Genomic DNA, 21,606 nt, shown 5'->3' on the forward strand with positions numbered 1-21,606 from the left:
CTAAGACTACAAACCTTGGAGGTTTCCTGACTCTGATCCAGGCGCAAATCCTGGCAGCCTGACCCTAACATAGACCTTATTATGCAGCTAGCCCTCCCTCTTCATCTCCACCACTCAGGGCCAAGTCACTACTTCTGCCTGGAAGACTATGGGGCTCTCTAATAAGTTCTCTTTCTTCATTTCTTACTTACTCCTTTCACATCTCTTACCCACTCTTGTCTACACGATACAGAAGTATGTCTTCTACGTTTGATCAAGTCCTTCCCTATTCGGTCAAAATGAAATCTGCAATTGTACTATATCCACATGACCTGATTGCTTGCTGCTATACACACCTCATTTCCTTCTCTGGCTCTCCCTTGGGCTCACTGTGCCCCAGAACACTTGCTATTCCTCCTATACTGATGGTGTTCCCACCCCAGGGTCTTTGCACTTTCCATTTCTTCCTGTTGATTCTCCTCCTCCAGAGAACTGTTTAGCTTCCTTGAATGTCATTCAAAGTTTTTGTGCAAACATCACTTTATCAAAAGAGTTCTTCCTTATTGACCTTCTCCCAAAATAGAACTTTCTTTGTTTACTTACTTAATTTTTCTTCCTAATATTGATTACTACCCACTATTTTGCTTATTTAATTTACTTATCGCATGCCACACCTGTTAAAATGTAAGTACCCTGAAGGCAAGCATTTTGTTGGTTTTGTTCACTGACATATTCTCTAAGTCAAGAAGAGATCTTAGCACAGTACGGTGCATATACCTGTAATCCCAGTAATTTAGGAGACTTAGGCAGAAGAATCAGAGGTTCAAAGCCAGCCTCAGCAACTTAGCAAAGCCCTAAGCAGCTTAATAAGATCCTGTCTCAAAAAAAGGAAAACAAACAAAACAAAAAAAAAAGAACAGAAATTAGCACACAGAGTAGAGTCTCAAAAACATGAGTAGATGGGTAAATGAATGAAAAAGTCATTTCAATTGAGAAAAATTTAAAATATTTTTGGTAATTGTCTCACTGACTGGGTTTATACTTAAGTTCTGTAATTTTTCTATTCTCTACCTTTCGTTTTTTTTTTTTTCATTTGAATTTCATGGAAGGTATCAAGTTTCACATAGATTCTCATTGGAATTTTTGTTGGAAATACATTGATTTTTATACATCAATTCATATCAATGAATACATTCTATAAGTTAGAACTCTGTCTCCACTCATTTAGGTTTTCTTTCAATGGTTTAAACAGTGATTAGTAATTTTTAAAATAAAGCACATGCACATATATCTTAGCTTTATTAGGTACACTGACAGTCACTTGTTGTTCCTCTATAGTGAGTGTCATTTGATTTGGGAGGCAAGTAAACAAGCAAGCCATCTGCAAGTGAGGACATTGGTTTCTTTGTCTCCTCCTCTTTCTGCACATGGCTCCATTGGTTTTATCTTACTGATTTATTGCATTATCCCGTGGCTTTGGTTTCTACCCAGGGGATAGAAGCAGTCACAGAAAATATCCATTATAATAGGAATGTTTCTAAGATTGTTCTATTAGTTATGATGTTTGCTATTGGCTTGAAATAGCCACCCCTGATCCCTGATTGTCAGCTTTAACACGTTTTATTATGAAATATTATTAAGTCTTATGGGTTAATTTTTCTTCCTTTAATATGTAATGAGGAGAATCACACCAATCTATTTTATCATTGTTAAATGGTCTTTTTGTCTTCAGGATAAACCCTACTTGTCATGTTATTTTTATACACTTTTGAATTGTGTTTGTTAGTATTTTATTTAATATTTTTGACATGAGATTCATTAGAAAAATCAATCTATAAGTTTCATTTCCCATATTGCTTTTCGTCACTTTTTTTTAATCAAGATGATTGAAGTTTCATAGAATAGGTTTCTTAGGTTTCCTTCATTTTTGACTCTCTGGAACAATTTCTATGGAACAATTTCTTAGAAATTTCTATGTTTCTTGAATGTTTGATAAAGCTTCGGTTATGGCTTGAATAGGAAGTGTTCCTCAAAGTCTCATAGGTTCAAGACTTGGTTCCCAGTGCATCAATGTCTAAATCATAGGGCTTTGGGGAAGTGGTTATTGTAGTTGGATACAATATCCTTAGTTTATTTATTGATTTTTATGTGGTGCTGAGGATTGAACCCTGGGCCTCGCCCATGCTAGGCAAGCACTCTGCCGCTGAGCCACAACCCCAGACCCCTTTGTATTTTTTGCTATATCTAACTGGTTGTACTGTGGCCAGAGAATGGGCTCTGGATACCATCACGCTGTCCATCTGCTTTCACCAACATGCACACTGAACCAGGCCTTTTAAAAGTATTTTGTATCCAAAAACAGGAGCACTCACTCCACATTCAATAATCTCCTTAGTAAATTCTGATCTAAGCATGTGGGTTTTTAAATGGATTCAGACACAGCACCCCCATTGGCTTCAAAGTTTAGTTCAAATAACCATTTTACAGTGAAATGGTGAAGTCAGAAAAAAAAATGAGTGTTATTAACCTAACAAGATTCAGTTATGCACTTTACAAAGCAAAGACTTTATTTCAAAAAACTTATTTAAATGTCAGAATTCTATTCTGGTCTCTTTCATTGCATTTATTAGATTTATATGATAACTTGAAGAAGAAATGGACTCAACAGGGAGGACAGAAAGTCTGTAAAATAAGATTCAAATCTTTTAATACCCAGGCAGATTCAGTAACACATCAAACAAATGAATGGCACCATACATAAGCCTAGGGCAGCTGGCACCGAAGCCCTGGGTAGAACCTGCCCCACATGTGCACTGTGGGTAGGACTGTGCCTGTTGGCAGGTGCAGCTTGGTTTCCATCACAGTTTAATTGCTTGTTGGGAGAAGTGAACAGTGAACAACAGCTCCTTTGCACCATAGCCTTTCTTTCCTGCAAAGCAGGATGTCTGCTCAAGTTGGTGTTCATGGGGACTGAGGCAGAGGGGTCTGTGACATCTCAGCAGGACCCCAAGCTCATCACACACTCTGATGGCTGAAAGAAAAAATGAGAGGTCTCCAGCTGAAACAAATTCCAGATCAACCTGCTATAAGAAGCAAAAGAAAAAAGAAATAAATATTTATATTGCACCAGGATGAAGAAACCTCAAAGAAGTGCATCTCTGGTTGTAGAAGTGGTAAAGCCAGGGCAGGATACCTACCAACACATTAAGTGTGGGAGAGCTCTAAAATTAAAACTAAAGCCTCCCGCCCCCCAGAGGAAGAAAAGCCCAATGGTGAAGAACTGATGGCTGGTATTTGTGTGCTGGCTCAGTACTGGCTTTGCTACCTCATAGATGTATGATGGAAGACAATTTATTCCACCTCTCTGTGACTCGCTTTACTCAACCTTAATGAAAGCTAATTAAAAAAACCTAGTCATAGGGTTGTTGTGATGATTAAACTAATTCATATCTGTCATGAACTTGGAAAACTGAGTAGCTTTTGGTAAGCTATTTTAAATAAATAAATTTGTATACACAACCTATATAACTTGTTAGTATTAGCTATCAACATAAAACAATTTAAAAGCAAAAAAATAGATATGAACTGCTTATTATGCTTAGACCCTTTTTTTTAATGTTTCTTAAAAATTAGACAGCAAGATCGGGGCTGGGGATGTGGCTCAAGCGGTAGCATGTTCACCTGGCATGCGTGCAGCCAGGGTTCGATCCTCAGCACCACATACAAAAACAAAGATGTTGTGTCCACCGAAAACTAATAAAATAAAATAAAATTCTTTCTCTCTCTCTCTCTTTAAAAAAAAATAGACAGAAAGATTAATATTCCAACTGAAAAACTAGAGCAAATACATGAAGAGACAATTTTTTTAAAAAAAGTTCATCAGCAAACATATAGAAATGTTCAAGTATACTAGACACTGAAGAAATGTGAAACAACAGTGAGATAAATAGCAATTTATCACACACTGACCAAGATGTAAAAGCCAGGTGAGCCACTGTACGGAGAGACCTCTCTCCTGGCTGTTGGGACAGGAAACTATAGAAATCACTCAGGAGGGCATTCTGCCTGATCTCACAGTTTCTTCTTTACTTTCCCCCAAGACAATAACTGAACAGGTGAGTGAGATGTTGGACCAGGCCTGGAGATGCCTCTGCTTACCCTGTCTTTCCATAGCTCATGAGCCACATGTGATGGAGAGAAGGTGGCTAGGGCCTGGAGCAGAGTGGTGAGTACCTCTGTGGTGTCACAATTGCTCAATTTGCCTTATAGCCATCTTTGACCCTCAGAGACAGACATAAATCTCTGGATTAGAAATAAGGGTGGCTGGAATATCATCCTGATTACAAACCAGACAAAGACACATCAAAAAAAAAAAAGAAAGAAAACTTCAGGCCAATATTTCTAAGGAACATAGATGCAAAAATTCTGAATAAAATTCTGGTAAATCAAATATAAAAACATATCAAAAAGATTGTGAACCATGATCAAGTTGGATTCATCCCAGGGATGCAAGGTTGGTTCAATATATGAAAATCAATAATTGTAATTCATCACATCAGTGGACTTAAAGATAAGAATCATATGATCCTCTCAATAGATGCAGAAAAGGCATTTGACAAAATACAGCACCCCTTCATGTTCAAAACACTAGAAAAAGTCGGGATAACAGGAACATATCTCAACATCATAAAGGCTATCTATGCTAAGGCCCAGGCCATCTTCATTTTAAATGGAGAAAAATTGAAGGCATTCCCTCTTAAAAACTGGAACAAGACAGGGATGCCCTCTATTTAACATAGTTATTGAAACACTGGCCAGAGCAATTAAACACTAAAAAAAGTTAAAGAGATATGCATAGGAAAATAAGAACTCAAAATAAACTATTTGCTGACAATATGATTCTATACCTAGAAGGACCCTAAAAAAATTTCACCAGAAAACTTCTAGAACTAGTTAATGAATTCAGCAAATTAGCATAGCATAAAATCAACACCTATAAATCAAGTGCATTTCTGTATATCAGTGACAAATCCTCAGAAAGGGAAATGAGGAAAACTACCCTATTTTCAATAGTCTCAATCAATCAATCAATAAAACACTTGGGAATCAATTTAACAAAAGAGGTAAAAGATCTATATAATGAAAATTACGGAACCCTAAAGAAACAAATCAAAGGAGACCTTAGAAGATGGAAAGATCTCCCTTACTTTTGGATAGGCAGAATTAACTGTCATGTGTAACTAATTAAAACAAATAAATTTTTTTTAAAAAAAGAATTAATATTACCAAAATGATCATACTACCAAAAGCACTATACAGATTCAATGAAATCCCAATCAAAATCCCAATGACATTCCTCATAGAAATAGAAAAAGCAGTCATGAAATTCATCTGGAAAAATAAGAGATCCAGAATAGCTAAAGCAATCCTTAGCAGGAGGAGTGAAGCAGGTAGCACCATTATACCAGACCTTAAATTATACTCCAGAGCAATAGTAACAAAAACAGCTTGGTACTGGCATGACAGACTGGTAGACCAATGGTACAGAATAGAGAACACAGAGATTAACCCACAAAATTACAATTATCTCATTAAATCAAAGCTGCCAAAAATTCATTGGAGAAAAGATAGCCTCTTCAACAAATGGTAAAAACTGGAAATCCATATGCAACAAAATGAAATTAAAACTCTATAGCTCACCATGCAAAAAACTCAACTCAAAGTGTACCAAGGACCTAGGAATAAAACCAGAGACAATGCATCTAATAGAAGAAAAAGTAGGCCCTAATCTCAATCATGTGAGATTAGGCCCTAACTTCCTTAATAAGACTCCTTTGGTGCAAGGATTGAAATCAAGAATCAATAAATAGGATGAACTCAAACTAAAAAGTTTCTTCTCAGCAAAAGAAACAAGGTGAGATGAATAGAGAGCCTACAGAATGGGAGCAAATCTTTACCTCTCACACATCAGATAGAGCACTAACCTCTAGGGTATTTAAAGAACTCAAAAAGCTAAACACCAAAAAAAAAAAACAAATAACCCAATCAATAAATGGGCCAAGTAACTGAACAGACACTTATCAAAAGATGATACACAATTCATCAACAAATATATGAAAAAATGTTCATCATCTCTGAAATTAGAGAAATGCAAATCAAAACTACTCTAAGATTTCATCTCACTTCAGTCAGAATGGCAGCTATCAAGAATACAAACAATAATAAGTGTTGGCAAGGATGTGGGGGAAAAGGCACACTCACGCACTGCTGGTGGAACTGCAAATTGGTACAGCCAACATGGAAAATAGTATGGTGATTCCTTGGAAAAACTGGGAATGGAGCCACCATTTGACCCAACTATCCCACTCCCCAGTCTATACCCAAAGGACATAAAAACAGCATACTACAGGGATACAGATTCATCAATGTTTACAGCACAATTTACAATAACTAAACTGTGAAACCAACCTAGATGCTTTTTAATAGATGAATGGATTTTTTAAAAATGAGGCATATATACATAATGGAATATTATTCAGCATTGAAAGAGAATAAAATCATGGCATTTGCAGATAAATGGAAGGAGCTGGAGAAAATACTAAGTGAAGTTAGCCAATCCCAAAAAACCAAATGCCACATGTTTTCTCTGATATAATGAGGCTGATTCATAGTGGGGTAGGGAGGGAGAGCATGAGAAAAATAGAAAACCTCTAGATAGGGCAAAGGGATGGGAGGGAATGGGAGGGGGCATGGGGTAGAAATGATGGTGGAACTTGATAATCATTATTATCCAAAGTACATGTATGAAGACATGAATTGGTGTGACTCTACTCTGTATACAACCAAGGACATGAAAAAGTGTGCTCTATATGCTTAATATGAACTGTAATGCATTCCACTGTCATATATAAATAAAAATAATTTTAAAAATTCTGCTATGTATTTAAAATAAAAAAGTACATAATTTTATAAATTTATAAATATGCTTATGAAACTATCATACCATTCAAGACAATGAACATGCTCATCCACCCTTACTTTCACTCTTCTTACTCATGACCTATGTACTCCAGCCCAGGAATAAAATATTTTTACTTCCTAGAATTTTTATAAATGAAATAATGTGATGTGTACTTTATATGCATGTGGATTCTTATATTCAGCATATTTTCAGATTCATTTTTATTGTTCTTTGTATCCTTTTAATTTCTTTTAAATTGCTGAATAGTATTTACCATATTTTTGTATCTGTTCACCTATTACTTGGAATGTGACTTGTTTCCAGTTCTTTGCTATTACAAATAAAGTTACTATAAACATTCATTGACAAAAGAAAGAAAGAGAGAAAGGAAGGAAGGCAAGAAGAAAGGAAGGAAGGAAGGAAGGAAGGAAGGAAGGAAGGAAGGAAGGAAGGAAGGAAGGAAGGAAGGAAGGAATTGGGGTGGCCGGGCATGGTGGTGCACGCCTCTAATCCCAGTAGCTGGGAGGCTGAGGCAGGGGATCACAAGTTCAAAGCCAGCCTCAGCAACTTAGCAAGGCTGACAGCAACCTAATGAGACCCTGTCTCTAAATAAAGAATAGAAAGAGCTGGGGATGGAGCTTAGTAGTTAAGTGCCTTTGTGTTCAATCCTTGGTACCAAACAAAGGAATAGGGTAACATCCACCAAGGTGTCAGGATCACTTTTTCAACAGCTTGATTGAGATATATTTGGTACTTCAGGTGCACAATTCAATATATACCCACATGTGAAACCATCTCCAAGTCCAGAAGAGTTCATCTCTGTCAGCCCAAATATGTCCTTGTGCCTCTTTCTGATCCCTCCAAAGATATGGATCTGTTTTCAGTCCCTTTATATCAGTTTGCTCTTCCTAGAATTTTCTGTGAATGGCCCTGTTTCCTAGTATCTCCTTTGGTCTGTCTTCCTTCACTCAGCACTAAGTATTGTGATGTTCTTCCACATAGCTGCATTTCAAGAGGTCATTTCTTTTTGCTGCCAAACAGAATTTCATTGTGTGGACAATGTACCTGTTTATTGACCTGTTCACCTATTGAAGGACAATTGTGTTGTTTTCGGTTTGGGGCTATTACAAATAAAGCTGCATTCATGTACAAACCTTTGCATTGTCATAAACTGTAATTTATCTTACTAATTCCCTAGGAGTGGAACAATCAGATCCTTACTCTTTAATAAACTGCTTCCAGACAAGATAGACATGAGATCAGATTTACCTTCCTTCTTGAATCAACTGAAACAACAACAAAAAAGAACAGAAAAATGTATGAAATATTAGTATAAAGGAGAGTAATCCCTGAGAGTCAGCAGACAAGATGAGCTGTATATTGGCCCTGGCATACTGTTTGTGAGAGTTTCCAGGATGTAGCATAGAGTGAGAAGCCAAGGCCAAATTCAGCAGACCCTTGGAGTGTAGACCATGGAAATAAGAGCTGGATAGTCCAAGACAGCGAGGGATTGCAGAGAGAGTGACAGAGAGGAAGTTCCATAGACCCATGGAGGGTTCCTGCAGGAGTACTCATTAGAGTGGATTGGCAAACGCTGGGGAGGAAAGTGCCCAAGGCTGGAAGAACAAACCAAGAGGATGAGAACGGACCCTGGAGCTTAAATAGGCCAGAAGGAAAACACCCAAACCTAGGATGCACCAGGTGAAAGCTTCAGAAAGGTCTCTCCTCTGTAGCGTGGATGATTAACCCTCTAGTAAAGCTGCCCAAGACCTGCCCAACACATGGGCAGAGCAAAAGTCAAATGGCTCAAACTGTTTCCAAGTGACTTAGCTGCATTCCAGAACAAAGGTCATGAATGTTTACTGGAATGCAAAAGCATCCAAGAGTCCACAAGGTAAAATCCACAAGTCTGGGATCCAATACACTCTACGCCACATAGTTAAAGAAGCAGACAAAGATGGTCCATCATAAAGAGAAAAATCAGTCAATCAAAACCATCTCAGCACTGGCACCAGTGTTAGGCCCTGAGGAGGCGTAGGCATAAAGGAGTTATGACTATAGTGTCTTTATCCAAAAACTCCAAGTAGTGAAAAAAAAGTTAAGCAGTGATATGGAAGATGTATTTTTTTAAAAAATCTAAAATAACAAATTGAAGTTTTAGAGAAGAAAACTATAATGTTTGAGATTCTATATGCTGCTTAGGATTCAGGGAAGATTAGACATTGCAAAAGAACCCCAGTGAACTTGAGGATGTAGCAACTTAAAATATTTAAAATGAAACAAAAAGAGAGGAAAAAGATTGTTTTAAATGAAAGGAATGTCAGTAAGCTGCAGAAAAACCTCAAGAGGTCTCTTATAGTTGAGGTCAAGAAAAGTGTGTGTGGGGAAGGGGTTTCCAGAAAATACTTAAAATAAAAGTGGCCAAGACATTTCCAGTCCTGACAAAAACTGTAAAAGCCATTTCCAAGAAGCTCAGCTAGAGCCAAGCATCATAAACTTGAAGACAACCACACAGAGGCACGTTGTAATCAAATCGCCTGAAACCAGGGATACGGAGAAAATATTAAGAACAGTAAGAAAAGATACTTTACATACAGAGAATGAAAATAAGACTGATGTGAAGCGAAAACCCCACATAAGCGCAGGAAAAACAGACTCCTCCAGGTACACTAGGTGATTTGAATACCCCTCTATCCATGATTGATAGATAGAAACTCTGCAGTGTCTCACAGACTTGAACAATGCTGTCGACCAGCTTGACCGAGATGACATTGTAGATTGCCTCCCTCAAAAATAGTGGAACACACATTCTTTTCAAGTGCAAACAAAACATTTACCTAGTTATATGATATTTGGGGCCATTAAAACAAGCCTCAATAATTTTCAAAGGGTTCAAGCCTTAGGAAGTATGCTGTTTAACCACAGCAGAATAAAATTAGAAATCAGTTACATAAGGACATCTGGAAAATCGTCAAATACATACAAATTAAATAACACACTTTTAAATATCCCATGAATCACCAAACACATCAAGAGGGAAATTAGAAAGTATTTTGACCTGTATGAAAATGAAAATATACCCTCTTGAAACCCCTGGTTGAAACCTCTTTTTTATTTTTTATTTTTTTATTTTTTTGTAGTTGTGTATGGATAGCATACTTTTATTTTATTTGTTCATTTTCATGCAGTGCTAAGCATTAAACCCTCCAGGCAAGCATTCTGCCACTGAGCTACAGACCAAGCCCTTAAGAATTACTTTGAGAGAAATTTATAGTGCTAAATGCATAGATTGCAAAAGAAGAATAGTCTTGAATGACTTCAGCTTGTATGTGAAGAACTTAGAAACAAAGAATAAAGTAAACCCAACTTAAGCAGAAGAAAGTAAATACTAAAGATCAAAGCATAAATCAGTATACTAGACAACAGTCAAAATAGTGAAAACCAATGAAACCAAAAGTTGGTTCCTTGAGATCATCAATAAAATTGATAACTTCTACTCAGAATGATTAGGGTAGAGGCAGGAGATCCAAATCACAATATCAAGAAAGGCAAAGATGATATCACTACATATTTTGTAGATATTGGAAGGATAAAAACAAATATGAATAAATTTATGTCTTATATTTTACAACTTAGATGAGATGGCAAAATTCTCCAAAGATACACATTACCAAAGTTTACTTAAAAAGAAACAGATAGGTTGAATATGTATTATATTTATTAAAAAATTGAATGCACAGGGCTTGGGGTATAGCCCAGTAAAGTAGAACACTTGCCTATCATGTGCAAGACCCTGGGTTCAATCCCCAGCACCAAAACAAACTAAACAAAATGAATTCACAGCTAAAATTTTTCTAACAAGGAAAATTTCAGGCCTGTGTTATTCACTGGTGAATTACATCAACAACTTAAGAAAGACATAGTTTTATTGGATGCAGTGGTGCACACCTGTCTATCATCCCCAGAGACTCAGGAGGCCAAGGCAGGAGGATTGCAAGAGGCCAGCTCTAGCGAGAACCTAAGCAACTTAGTGAGACCCTGTCTCAAAATAAAAAAACAAAAATCTCTGGTAAAATAGCTCAATGGTATTTTATGCATTCAATCCCTAGTACCAGAAGAAAGGAAGGAAAGAAGGAAGAAAGAGCATCAATTTCCATACAAATTCATCCAGAAAACTTAAGCAGAGACTATTTCCAAATTCATTCCAAGAGGGCTGCTTTATCCTGATAGTGAAATGAGATAAGGATATTATAAAAAAAAAAAGGAAAAATAAAAAACACAAATGAATGTCCATCACTGGCTTTGGCTGCCTCTCCTTGGGGTAGACTCTCCTCCAGAAGTCTTCAGCCTGGTTCTGTGTATCCTGATTTAAGTGGCATTGCCTAGCTGGCTTCAGGCTTAGATTCTCTCCACACAGGTCTGTTCATTGCTTTTCACTGAACTGTGAGATCTTCCAGGAATTCTTTTCTTCTCAGTGCTTAGAACATAATAGGTGTTTGCTAAACATTCCTGGATTCAGTATTGAAACCTAAGAACTAGTAGAATATCATTCAACCTGGAATGCTGTGATGAATTAAATATGCAAAAATATAATATCAGTAATAAATAACCAAGTGCTATGTTTATAACTGCAAAATGAAAGCACCATTATAAGAGGAAGGAAGGAGCAAAGACACTGCACAGCAATGGAATCTAAAGAGGTGGCCATGGAGGCCATGATACTATTACTGCGGTCATGGTGGCTGATGCTTAAATTCTGACTATCCCAAATGATCCATCTAAATTACTTCTTTAATCCATTTCTCCATGATCGTTTTAGAAAAGAATATGAGGAGAAATTTTGAGGGCTTCTCAAAAGTTTCCTCATAGCTAAAAAAATGCAATAGGACTGAGGGAAATAGTCTTCTTCTTCCATAGACAATTTATCTATGGATGTAATGTCTAGACACACAGCAGCCACCTTGTAACCAAACAGGGTGCCCGACATGGGCAAAGCAAGCACAAGCTGAATACACAAATGATATTTGCCATGTCTCTGAACTCAACTTGGGCCAGATTATATGTTCCTTAGAGTCAAAGTTATTGTAAAGGCCACATGTAATAACATAATTTGGGGCTTCACTAATGTATCATTCTCAAGCGCATGTGGAGAGTGAAAGGTCTCATGTCAGGTAAAAGCTGTGCTGCTGTAACAAAGAGCTCTCATGTCCTCCAGAGAAAAATGGAACAGAAGTTTACTTCTGGTGGAAGTACAGAGAAGTTACCACAGTGACTTAGAATACTCTGGAAGTGCCTAGAAAGCCAGCTCTACCATTTTAGCACAAGGCCCCTGAACTTGTTCCAGGCCTCACTATCACTCAGGGGATAACAGCACGAAGAAGGATGTGCCCAATGTCCTTGGGAACCTGCAGAGGCAGGACCCTTTCTCCTGGAGGCCATGGGGGGATCTAAAAGGAGCTGGGAGACAATCTCTGACTGACAACTGGTGCCTGACCACAGTTCCAGCAGCATCAGAGAGGCAGAAACAAAGGAGGGTGCTATGGAACCACTAGCCTTCAGCACAGAGTGTGTTTTCCCTAATCATCCCTCCTCAGCCTTTAATTATCATTCAGAGGAGACACTAAAAGGACAAACAGAGCTGAGGAAAGCTACCAGGCAGGCAAGGTGACTCAAGGTCACCATGCCCTGGAGGAGGGCAGGGGCTGTGTGTGCTTGGGCTGGAGAAAGAAGATACGAGGAGAGAATACAAATGCATCCTTAAGTGTGTGGGAAATGACCTCATGGAACAGAGATGAAATTCATTGATTAGGACTCTGGGGCCCAGACCTTCTGTTCCATGCAATTTATGGAACACACACAGCTCAACATCAGGAGGAAAGGACGTCTGAACTCGCTCAAGATTGGAATAAAAAAGCACTATTGGGACACATGGAGGAGATAACATAGACCTGGAGGTTTATAAGAAAAGGTCCACAGTCCAGAGTCTGTTGAAGATGAAGAAAATATTTTCTCCTACAAACACGAAAGTGGCTTTTGTTGGGATCTTCTGGAAAGGTCCTCAGCCTAATGCTTACTAACTTCCAGTGTGTTCAAGAATGGAGCAGAGGCAAGGGCAACTTCAATGTGATTCTGTATCACTGACATACAGGATGTTTAAGTCTCATAAGGAATTTGATTTTCAGGTCCCCTCTGATCTAGCATCTGTGGAGCAGACGGGACATGACCCTCCTGCTAACTTTGAAGATCACTGTCATCTTGAACCAGATCTGCTTTGAATACAAGATATTTTATTTTGGAAAGAATTTTGCCCAAAGAACAAACACTGATGACCACATCCTTTTAAAAAAAAATGGTGCTGAGCTAAAAAAATTGTTACGTTAGTAATGAAATCAGGGTTTTTTGTCCTGTGGAGAGAATCTCAAGTCTTTGAAAACATACTCCCGTTTAGCCTTAACTCAATTAAGTAACTTATCTGGTGTAACAAATGCCAAAAATACCCCATTGTCCCCTGCCCAGCCCTGTAGAAGTCTCTATTTATTTTTTTAGGCTCCATCAGCAAGTGTGGGTTCAGAAGTAGGAAGAATCAGACCCTGTTGACAGCAGATGTTTTGCCAATAAGTCAGATGGGATATACTTTCTGTCCAGCAGTCTCTATCACCAAGGAGTGGGATACGATGCTGTTGAAAACGCGGGTGAGGCTCTCATGGCTAGAATATGCTGAAATGTGTTGTTTTTTTAAGGATCAAGGTGTCAGTTCGCTCAACCACAACATTGGTGGGAGTGGTTTGTCATTCAAGTAGAGCTTCCCAGTCTCGTGGCTTGGCTGGCTTCTCCTGTCATTCTCCCTGCCTGCTCCACAGAGGTATCTGGTGACTGATACAGACATATTCCTGGGATCTCAGAGAAGTCAGCATTTCTGAGTTGCCAAGCATGACATGACCTTCACAGAACCCAGAATGGCACAGGCTCCTCCCTGCTCCCCATCTGGCCGTGGTGTGGTGGAAAGTGGAAACAGATGTCTCCAGACCCACCGACAAGGCTGGAGTCTCATTAGGTAAAAACCAGAGCAAGGCAGGATGGCTACTTCAAGAGCTGAGATGCCTTCCTGCTGTGGACATTTCATCCATAAGAGGTAGTTGGGGAAAGATAAACCATGGACTGGACCAGAGAAATGAGGTGTCCAGAAATAGGTCTTATCGTAATGCACGTTTCTGGTTGGAGTCATTGACTTATCTACCAGAAAATCATTAATAATTTTTATGAATTTTTAAGCTAATATTATTTCACTGTATGCTAGTTTTGAATGCTATACAATCTTTACTTATTTTTAATCCATTTTTTAAACTTTGACTCACATGAAGTTATAAGAAATAATATAGAAAAATCTTATGTACCTTTTACTCTGTTTCCCTCAATTGGTAATATCTTTCAAAACTATAGAACAATATCTCACCAGGATATTGATACTGACATAGGCAAGATAGAGAACACTCCATCACTAAGAGCTCTCCAGCTTCATTTTCTAGTCACAGTTACCTCCTTCCTTTCTCATCCAGCTCCTTTCCTTGACCTTAAGCAAACACAGTCCACTCTCAAACTTCCATAATTTTGCATTTCAAGAATATTGTGCAAGAAGAATCCTATGCAGGTTAAATATCCCTGATTTGAAATGCTTAGGCCCAGAAATGTCTTGGATTTCAGATTTTGGGGGCATGTAGGAATGTTTACACATACACAATGAAATACATTGGGGATGGGATCCAAGTCTAAACACAAAATTCATTTATACTTCATGTGTACTTTATACACATAAGCTGAGGATGATTTGTGTCATCATCTTAATAATTTTGCACATGCAACAAGTTTCATATTGCAGAATTTCCACTTATGGTATTCTCACTCAAGAAGTTTCAGATTTCAAAGACAGTGAAATGAACTGGATATAACGTTCCTATGTTCACATATGAACACACGACCAGTGAAACTCCACATCATGTACAATCACAAGAATGGGATCCTAATTAGAATAAGTTATACTCCATGTATAACTTATTCTCAAAATATATTCTACAGTCATGTATATCTAAAAAATAAAAATAAAAAAGAGAAAAAATTTTTTAAAAAGAAGTTTCAGATTTTAGATTTTAGTTTAGGGCTGTTTTACCTGTAGTATGTAACATTTCAGATGGGCTTTGTGATCTCAGCATAATTCTCCACAGATTTCCCCAGGTGATTGTGTATATCAACAATCCTTTCCCCTTTATTGCTGAGTTAAAAATTCCACAGCACGAAGGAAATCCCAGTTTTCTTAAGCACTCAGTCAGTGAACAACATCTGTAAGGTCCCAGTTCAGAGGCACGAACCATGGACATATGTGCACAAGTTTTTATGTGAACCTGTCTTTATTTCTGTGGGGAAAATTACCAAGGATATGACTTCTGGCTCACAAGTGTTCTTGTTTCAATTGATAAGAAGCTGCCAAACTATTTTCCATAGTGGTTGCAATACCTTACATGTCTCCCCAGCAAGGTCTGAGTCATGCACTTTGCTTCCTCTCTAGCATTTGATGGTGTCACTATTTTATATTTGGTCGTCCTAATGTAGTGATGCATCATCGCAGTTTTTTTGGTGGGGGGAGGACGGGTACCGGGGATTGAACTCAAGGGTATTCAATCACCAAGCCACATCCTCAGCCCTATTTTGTATTTTATTTAGAGACAGGGTCTCACTGAGTTGCTTAGTGCCTCTCTTTTGCTGAGGCTGGCTTTGAAGTTGTGATCCTCCTGCCTCAGCCTCCCAAGTCTCTGGGATTATAGGCATGCCCAGCCATCATTGCAGTCTTAATCTGTGTTTCCATAATGGCTGATGATGTTTATATTTCTTTGTTTACTTGCCAACTGTACATCCTCTTCTATTCTGAAATATATATTCATTTTTGGGGTCCATATTCTAATTGGAGTTTTTTTTTCCACTCTTGAGTTCTGAAAGCTCTTTATATATCCTAGATACTAGTCCTTAGAAGAACATGTGGTTTGAAAATATCTTCTTTCAGCCTATAGATTGTTACTTCATTTTAATAGGAATCCTTCTTAAGTTATTTTTATATAAGGTGAAAATTGTAGATCAGAATTTTTTTTTCTTTTGCTTCTGATGTCCAGTTGTAACCACAGCATTGCCCCCAAAGTTATCTTTTCTGCATGGAATGGTGTTTCAACCTTTGTCAAAAAAATGGGTTGGAGACATTTATGTGTTTATGTCTGGGATCTCTGTTCCGTTCTGGGGATGTATGTGTCTTCCCCCGGCCCATGCAACACAGTTTTGATTGCTCTGGCTAGGCATATGATAGACCTTCTTTCTGTGCAAGGCATTAAGTTTTCCCCTCTCCACTCTACTTGGCATCCAATAGCCCTGCTGCCTATGAAAATTACAAATTGTGTCATGGGTAGCTTTTGAAAATCAAGGGCTCAGCCCCTGCTGGGCAGCGAGTGCTGATACATCCTTTAGAGGTCAGCACACATTCCTGAACTTTTATGATCAAGTTTCCTGGCTCCTGCCTGGCAACAGGGCCAGGGATGGTGGCCAAAAGAACCCCAGTAACTTACGAAAGCAGAGACTGAAACAAGGAAACCCTGTTGAACACAAATCTCTGGAAAATCATTCAACTCAGGTCAACTGCAAAGAAAGATTTTCTAAGGTCTCTAGTTTTTCCAAGCCAATGGCTAGTACATAAGTAACATTAACCTAGAAAATCTATAGAGTGAAAGAAGCTAAGGAGATGGTCACTTGGAAGAAGGTTCTTTCCCCCAATCCCAGGGATTTGCACAACTACATTCTCCTTCATTTTGAAATTCATTCGGAATTCATTTGAATTCTGAACAGCAGATAAAATAAATCCCCATATTGGCACAGTGAGTGTGATGTACTTGGGTGGACACGCCCAGGTGTGACAGATCTGACTTGGAGTCTTTCTCTTCTAATCAAGAAAAATCCAGTGGGACACTGGTCTGGAGAGCATGAGCTGGTATTGGGAAACCATTGCATCTGCTCTAACTTCCCATCTTTGTTCCTACTTAAAACTCTTTAATTGATAAGCCCTTCAACTTGATCTTGAGCAATTAATCACCTAGGACAAAACTGTCAGTGGCAATACCATTGTGAGATCTGTCACACTAGAATTTATTCAAGATGGACCATTGCTTCCAGATGGCTGGGGAAAGGGATTCAGTGTTTTCTTCAAGGTACTGTGCTGGTGACATAGATGAGGTGTGTCTTTAGGATTCCTATGTGATTTCTTCCCTTGTGAATGAGTTGCTCACCTGAGGAGGAGGTAATCAGGAGCCCTGACCTCAAAAGGCTCTCATATCCTTGTGTCCTATAACTCAGGAAGGCCCCATGTATGCCCAGACAACTAAGGATATTTAGGGAAGATCTAATTGTATTCCCATTTAAATTTGTTTCCTTAAAACGGAGGGGGATAGTAGAGAATAGAACTGACAGCAGAATACATCAGACACTAGAAAGGCAATATGTCAATCAATGGAAGGGTAACTGATGTGATACAGCAATCTGTATACGGGGTAAAGTTGGGAGTTCATAACCCGCTTGAATCAAACTGTGAAATATGATGTATTAAGAACTATGTAATGTTTTGAACGACCAACAATAAAAAAAACGGAGGGGGAAAAAAATCTGAGTATTACTTGAACTCTCAGTATCAAAAATCTCAGATGATCTACTTGTATAATTTTCATCATAATCAACATGCACTTACATACAAATATCTTTCTTATTTTAAAAAAACTCCTAAATTAAGATCTAAATAGAGCAAAAAAAAATGTGCAAAATTTTTGAGTATTTTTTTTTTACTTTGGTCAGATTAGTAGAGTTTCTCAAAACATTGGAATTCATGAAAAACTATGTAACTCTTGTCTTCTGATATCTACAGTTTCATAAATAGATTTGTTATTGGTTGAACTGCATCCTCCCTCGAGAGAAAAGATGTAGAAGTGCTAACCCCCAGAGCCTGTGAATGTGGCCTTGTTTTTCAGATAATGAAATTAAGATGAGGTCAGTACAGTGGGATCTAATCCAACATGACTATGTCCTTACAAAGAGAGGAAGTTTGGACACAGACAAACTCACACAGAGCGAATGCCACCTAATGATTAACAGCATGCTGCAACAAGCCAAGGAACTATGAGAACCTGGGAGGTGGATCTGAACAGATCCGACCCCAGAGCCTGACGAGGAGACATGATCCTGCCAACGCCTTGACCTTGGGCTTCAAGCCCCCAGTCTGTGAGATAAGGCATTTCTGTTTGTAGTACTTTGTTACCGCAGCCCTGGCAAACGAATACAGTATTTTATCTTTTATTTTAGGAAATAATTGGTGGAGTTTGTAATGCTCCAACTTCTTCAAATAGAAGCCAGCTGACTGTGCATTTTAGTCCTTGAGAATTCAACTTCCTTGACCCCCACTAGAAGATAATCTGGCTCTAGTAAATACATTACGTCTTCGAAGTAACACAGAAGCCCTGGTTTATGTCCACGGTGTCACAAGCCCTATTCTAGCACACAGCCAAAGAAACTGAGAGGTTGACAATAATATTTCAACTTTATAGCAGTTATGTCTGCCAGGAGGGAATGAATCAGTAGCTTCAAGAATGTCATCTCGGGTAGATTGAGTTTAATCCATGGAAGCAGAGAAAGTTCATCTCAGAAGGCTGTCTGGGTTTGAAGTTATTTCTACTTCTAATAATTGTAAATCATATCTAAATAGTTCTTTTAAATTTAATTAACTTTTCTTGTGATGTTTATCCATGGAAAAATTCCAGGATATAGTTAGAAATGTAGAAAAGCTTTTTTAAAAACCGCGACAAAGACCATCAAAATTAACCATTTCTCACATCTACGACCCTATCATTTTGACATCTCTTTATTTGAGTAATATAATAGCTCCTTTGTAAAAGCTTTTCATTTGGAAATAATTGCAAACTTACAGAAAATGTAACAAGAATAACTCAAAAACACTCATGGATCATTTTACTCAAAGTTACCCATTAACATTTTGCCCTATTTGGTTTACTATTTGCCTTCTTTTTTGGTCATTCACATTGCTTCTTTTTGCTCAATGATAATTTGCTAACCATTTAATGAGTGCTGGGTTCTGTGGGAGACTCAGTGGTGGAGAGAAGGTTGATGAGACATAACTCAGTTGCAAGGCAGAACCAAGAGGCAGGTCAAGCTTGAATGATCACATTAGTCACATCCAGGAGCACAGTGGCCCTTAACATTCTGGGCAAACCTTAGGAATGATGGGGTGCACTCTTCCTAGGTAATTCCCCATTTCAACTTCACAATTGCATCACAAATGGCCCAAGTTTCACCCAAAGAAACACATCATAACCTCCATCTAAGTGAGCACAAATGTTTCCCAGATTTCTGCCCACCATTCTTAAGATTCCTGTTTTCTAACTTCCAGGGGTATCAGGCCTTTTTGGTGGACACAGTTCATTTTCTAGTCAATGTTGATCGTTGAATCCCCAGCCTTAGGAATCATGCCTGGGACAAAAATTCTGGATGAATAAATGAATGACTCTTAAAACTCAGATTTAGTAATCTAGATTTAGTCTATAGAGAGCAGCTACAGGATGCTGACTCTTATTTATCCACAGAGCCCTCATTTTACAGAGGAGGACACAATGGCATGAGGAAGATGAACTGCTTTCCCATAGTCCCTGGCCAGTGGTTCCATGAGTCATTGTCAGCCGTTGCTCAATGATGGGACCCACAGACCTCCTCTCTGTCAGCAGGACTGGGCCCTGTTCTTTCTACATGTGTGCAGGCCAGGGGAGATTTCCTTGAACCTGTTTTCCCTACAAGTATTCCATCTTGTCTTCAGGGGTCTTGCACCATCAGAAAACACTCAGGGGTCACTAAAGATTCATTAAGTTTATAGCATCCAACTATCATTACAAAACTGCTAGGTAGGAGGAAGAAACCACAAATTCCTTTGACAGTCAGATTTCTGTGACTTCTGCTACCTGCCCATGTTAGAGAAAGCCAAGTATTCTAAATCAACTTCAAACCATCCCACAAACTAGCAAAGTTCAAGAAAGAAGCAAAAAAAAAAAAAAAATGTACCTCTTGACTGCTTCCTGTGACCTGAATAACAATGACCCATGGAATTCAAGTTCACAGCACAACCCTGGCTGAAAATAGAGGCCTTGGACGTCTCCTCTGGGAACCCACATGACATATGTTGTAGACCCCAAATTTGGAAAGTGAGTGCAGAGAGTGAATTTCCACTTAGACAAAACTTCCCTCCCAGCAGTTCAGTGCTAAGGCATTACATTGTTATATGTTTCACAGGCTAGGTAAGTGCTCTACGCCTGAGCTACACCCCTAGCCAAAGGCCCCCAAATTCCTTGGGCAGATCTGCCAGTGCCTTGAGCTTAGGCACACCCCTCTCTGACTATTCCTGCCTTACTCAAATGTATTCACAAAAGCAAATCAAGGGGAAAAAATCCTCCTGGCATCTCTACATCATAGACTTAGACTCTTGGCCAGCTCCTTGGCTAGCTCCTGCAAAGCAGAGTCACAAAATTGACTGGGCCACAGCAACTGGTGAGACTGAGAATTTTTCTCCTGTGCAGAGAGAGGTAGCTATGAGGCAAGACTGAGCCAGGCAATGCCAAGGGAGCTAGAGAGGGAGGAGAGAAGGTGGGAGCTGGCAGCCAGCAGCATTCTGCTGCCATGCGTCACTTAAAAACACAAAGAACAATGATATTTGCAGGTGGTTATTGATTGCTCCAGGCATTCAATCCTCCTAGTATATAAAGATACAAATCTTAATTATTAATGGTTAAGATGAAAAACAACTGCCCCGAAGATAGGAAATTCAATGGGTTGTTCCTTTGGCTCTCATCACACAAAAGGAGGTCTGTTCCGCAAAATCCAGCTGGCATAGCCTGTTCCAGTACCAATGACGTCCATGAACTTCCAGGAGGGCCAGCTAACTCAAGCTGAAGAAACTAGGTGCTAGAGGCACAGACATACCTGAGAGTCACATGAGATACCCATCCCTGACCACACTGGCTTTAGTGAAATGATAAATGCTTCAAAAAGGGATTGTCAAAAAAAAAAATAGTTTTCTGGTGGAAGTGCTGAGAACTTTGTTCATCATAGGCAAAAGCAATGTGTCCTTAGGGCAAAGATGCAAGTATAAGCCTCTACAGTCATTGGAGTGAAATTAGTTTCTAAACCTTAGGAAATTAGGATAGATTCCTTTGTACTGTTAGTATACGAGGACTCACAATAGTGTGCATTATATACATAAAAGATATTCAACCAGATTATGTATTTAAAATTCCTATGAACTTCAAGCATTATGAAATACAGAAACAAGATAAGTGTGTTTACATGTATGAGAGGAAGCATATCCCTTAAAAATACTTGTGTGGGCCTTGAGGGTATGGCTCAGAGGTAGGGCACTTGCCTAATAAGCATGAGGCTTTGGATTCAACTCCGAAGGCTACAAAAAAGGAGAAAAAGATTATCTCGTGGGACTTTTGAATTGACATCTTTCCTTTTCCTTAACCTCAGTGGGAATGCCTCTGACATTGTACATTAGATATTCTCAATGGATTTACAAATTACAAGTATCA

The 21,606-nt window shown here is 38.7% G+C and overlaps 1 long non-coding RNA gene across 1 annotated transcript in view; it reads left to right on the forward strand.

Moving 5' to 3' along the window:
* The first annotated feature begins 13,662 nt into the window (after positions 1-13,662).
* Positions 13,663-21,606, forward strand: part of LOC144375342 (uncharacterized) — a 40,003-nt gene continuing 32,059 nt past the window's right edge. Inside the window, exon 1 of the long non-coding RNA XR_013435032.1 lies at positions 13,663-14,072. This is a non-coding gene — a long non-coding RNA (uncharacterized LOC144375342). The remainder of the gene's footprint in view (positions 14,073-21,606) is intronic.

Source organism: Ictidomys tridecemlineatus, chromosome 2, assembly GCF_052094955.1.
Source record: "Ictidomys tridecemlineatus isolate mIctTri1 chromosome 2, mIctTri1.hap1, whole genome shotgun sequence".
Taxonomy (NCBI): Eukaryota; Metazoa; Chordata; class Mammalia; order Rodentia; family Sciuridae; genus Ictidomys; species Ictidomys tridecemlineatus.